The 3994-nt window shown below is 34.7% G+C and overlaps 1 long non-coding RNA gene across 3 annotated transcripts; it reads right to left on the bottom strand.

Moving 5' to 3' along the window:
- Positions 1–734: 734 nt before the first annotated feature.
- Positions 735–2860, bottom strand: LOC130461111 (uncharacterized). 3 transcript variants are annotated; one of them, XR_008921455.1, is made up of 4 exons: positions 2630–2860; positions 2317–2475; positions 1596–2018; positions 735–1019 (listed from the first exon to the last, which is right to left on the bottom strand). It is a non-coding gene; the product is annotated as an uncharacterized lncRNA (long non-coding RNA). The 3 variants fall into 3 exon arrangements; XR_008921456.1 differs by having other exon boundaries at positions 1596–1676; positions 2630–2852; XR_008921454.1 differs by having other exon boundaries at positions 1596–2475.
- Between the last annotated feature and the right edge of the window lie 1134 nt (positions 2861–3994).

Here is a 3994-nt window from a genome sequence, read left to right on the forward strand (position 1 = left end):
TCCCCACAGACGGCGCCAAATGTTGTGGGAACTTTTGTGGTGATGACGTGTCACGCTTTCCTCGGATGTATCAAGTATGCGCTGGCACGTTCTTCCTGCAACCTGCAAAACAAGAATATTCTCGTAGGAATATTCCCTACGATGCCTAAGTAAGTATTGGCTAGAGAGAGAAGTAACTTGTAGAGAGAAGGCAGAGCAAAGATAGTTGAAGGGAGGTGGGAATGAATTGAATGCCCCTTACCTTTGGATTCGAACTAATATAGGGCTAGGGTTCTTGGGAAGTGTTTCAATAACCCTAGCCAAATCATTTGCTGACCTATAGAGATGAAGGCATGTGTCTTTATCTGGTACGTTTGAAACGGAAAGGGCTTTAAGCTGTCTTTTTAGGACTGGGCCTGTCAAACAAGTTGGCCTTTTCACTACAACAAAAACGGCCTCTAGCGGCATTAATTTTAGGCTTAGGCGGCATTTATATATGCCGCTAGAAGCTGTAGCGACATTTACATAAATGTCGCTAGAACCAATGTCGCCCAAATATATAGCGGCATTTACGGATTTTGCTGGTAAAGCACTAAATAAATGCCGCCTAAAGCCATTTCTTCAATTCTAGTCTCGACCTTCCCTTTCTAGTATATATACCTCATTGATACGGAACTTATAAGTTACACCAAATAATAATAAAATTGAATAGAACAAAAATAACTCCACTTTGAGAAAAATAGATTAACCAAATAGTAAACTTTTCCGTAGATATAACAAGTACTTATTACAAGTATTACAAAGGAGCATCCTAACATTTAATTTGCCTAATAATCCTAAGTACGCTCTAAACTAACCAAATTTATAGTTACTTTGTTTCATATACAAGGGAGATAACAATGTACACTTTTTCTGCGCAACCTAGTGACTGTGAATACAGTAGTTGAAATCGTCGATATGTTATAGTGAAAGACGGGGATGCGTCCTCGGTACTTGAGTCCTTATCACCTGGAAAAATAAATTACTAGAATCCTCATCACCTGAAAAAAATACAGATTACATAAGGATAAGAATTAAGTTAAACTCTTGAACACAAACAAGGGGAAGAAAGACATTACATGGCTTATGACTCCCTGACATAATCCATCCACAAGCAGAGACATGTAAATAACCAGAACATTATTTTTTATTTAGGAGCATAGATGAAATGATGAATGTTCATAAGAAACTTCCTCTAAAAGAAACATCTTGGTAAAAATGGACAAGCTAGATAACGAAAACAAGAGAATATCTGGACTAATCCTTACCACACGCAAAAATAAAGCACTACATACACTCCTTAGTTTGCTTAAACTTAGCAAAATACGTAGTATAATAAGTAAACCAGATGACCTAAATGACCTAATAATATAAGAAATGGGATAAAAAGCCACTAGTTGAAATACTTTTGAATTAAAGGAAGCAAACATGTGAATGGAATCATACAATACATATTTACGAAAGTTTAAACATAGCAACAAATCAAAACTACACCAAATAATAAAATTCGAACCTAGAGAGGATATAAACAAATCAAAACGTCAATCTTTATACTTCATATAAGAGAAAACGATTACCCCTGATCAAGCTAGAAGATCCAATGTTGTATGCTTCCTTTTTTGCGTTCTTTGGCTCCTTCCGAGATTTTTCAAGAACTTCTTAAAATGTTAAACCATATATTAGTTAACTTTTAAACCATATATTCACTAAATCTACAAGAAAAAATAATAATAATGATAGTGAAACATACCGGAAAATAAATAATACATTTGGATGACATGATTTAATGTTGCAAATTTCCCATTTTTCATACCTTAACAAACGTCATGATTATATAAAACATCTATATAAAAAAAACATTACCTAAAGTTTCAAGAAACAGGGGACAAAAATTGAGTTAAGACAACCACGAAATAAAAATACCCAAGTCACCAAAATTGAAATAAAGAAAAATACCAAGCATCAGTGCTTCACTGCAGTCTAGAACCTTCAAGAAACATCTATAGAATAAACAAAATAGAACATTTTGTCTTAGGTTAACAATATTTCCAGCAGAAATTGCCAAATGAAACAATGAGTAGGTGAAATCATGATACCAACATAATAAAAACTTAAATGTAAGTTATGTTAGATGTCTATAAACACTATAAAACTAAAGTGAGTTTAGATTATTTGACTAATTCTGCTACTACATCTTTCCTATCTATATCCCTTCCTCCCAACCAAGTCATCCTTCACACCAGTTAAGTTGGCAAGCTGCTAAAGACGAAAAAAGGTGAATTAATACAGAAGGCTCACCTTGACATGGAAAACCCAAATGTCAAAATTGGTGAATATAGTCCCAGTTTGTGTCATGTAAGCAATTGGAGAATAAGAGAGAAGTACCAAAAAAACAGAGGTTTAATCAAGCAAATTCGCCATAAGTTGGTATAAACACAAGCAAACACCATGATTAACCTGAAATTTAAACAAAAAATGCACAACAAACTCAATTTCGAAGGCATAAACAAACCATAACATCGAATCTGAAGAAACTTATAGGAGAATAAAAACCCTAAATTTCAAATTTATGGAGAAACAAGTATGATTTCGAAAAGAAATATTTTTTTACCACAGATCGATCTTGCCTTGAATGGAGTCTCCAATTGCAACTGAGAATGATGAGAAATCGAGGGTGACAATGAAGATAGATGATGGAGGCGGCAAATGCTTTGAGGGTTTAGGAAAGGTGTTTTAAGTTTTCATGAAAAAAGTAGATTAATTTTTTTTTTATCAATACATAGCACTAGAAGGAATACTGGGCCGCAGATCTAAAAATGGTCTTTAGGCTGAAAATTAATGAAATGCCGCTACCAAATGCCGCCTAAAGTTGTCGTGTAACGGCATTTGTAACAAATGCCACTAGACAAATGCCGCTAAACTTGTATTTTGTTGTAGTGTTTGGGCCTAAATGACAAGTAAAGATGTGTATCAAGCATCTTGTCTTATCTGTTGGGGCAAGCTTGGATATGCCACGTGTCACACTGTGAGGGATCCATGGTGGACTCAAACAAGGCCACATCAGATGTAATTAACAGTTAAAGAAGGGGAGCTAAATATGTGAATTTCCATTTTGGTAAGTTTTGAAGGTTGGATCAATTCTCTTTAACCTTACATGATTGCAGCATACGGAAGAAGGGAATGAGAGAAAAAATTGAATGATGAATTTGCAAAAGTTGATTCCTCCATCCTGTATGTAGAGATTTATTTTGATCGATCCATTGAATGATGTGTTGACAGAGAGAGAACTTTGAGTAATGAATTTGCAGATGTAGATTCCTGCATCCTGTAGTTAGAGATGTATTTTGATCGATCCATTGAATGATACGTTTCCTGTGTTTTTTTTCCAATATTTTGTTTAATCGTTAGACTGATTTAAGCCCCTCTTGTGTTTTCCGGGTGTATTCATGGTAGGAATGGTGAGCCTTGCCCGGGGGGGTGTAAATGTATGTAGATAAAAAAAAGTTAGCTTTTCAGTTCTTTAACCTTCATATTATGAACACGATATTATAATTACGTAGATCTACTTATAAATATAAGTAACTAAATAGGAAAGGAAATGTATCCTCAACTCTATTATATTACGAGGAACATAAATTATCGATTATCTCAAATGTTGGTGATTGAGTTTGAGCCTTTCCAATGAGCTTGAGTTTCAATTTTGTTCGAACTTTTACAGCCTTGCTTCGTCGATGCAGTTGTCCAGTTTCTTTGTATGACTGCTGACAAGCTAGTTCTTTATATCAAATGCTCAATATATTTGATATTATTCCTCGTTCTAATTCAGTGCATACGATCAAAACAATTGTCCAATTTATTTAGCTCCCCTCTTATTCTAATTATGTCTAACTCTGGTCTTTTTCTTTCTGTCTCTGGTATTTGTTAGCATAGAGCATTGCTAGTATGACATGGTACATCACGATTTTTTGGGCATCAC

This window comes from Spinacia oleracea, chromosome 5 (assembly GCF_020520425.1).
Source record: "Spinacia oleracea cultivar Varoflay chromosome 5, BTI_SOV_V1, whole genome shotgun sequence".
In the NCBI taxonomy this organism is placed as follows: domain Eukaryota; kingdom Viridiplantae; phylum Streptophyta; class Magnoliopsida; order Caryophyllales; family Amaranthaceae; genus Spinacia; species Spinacia oleracea.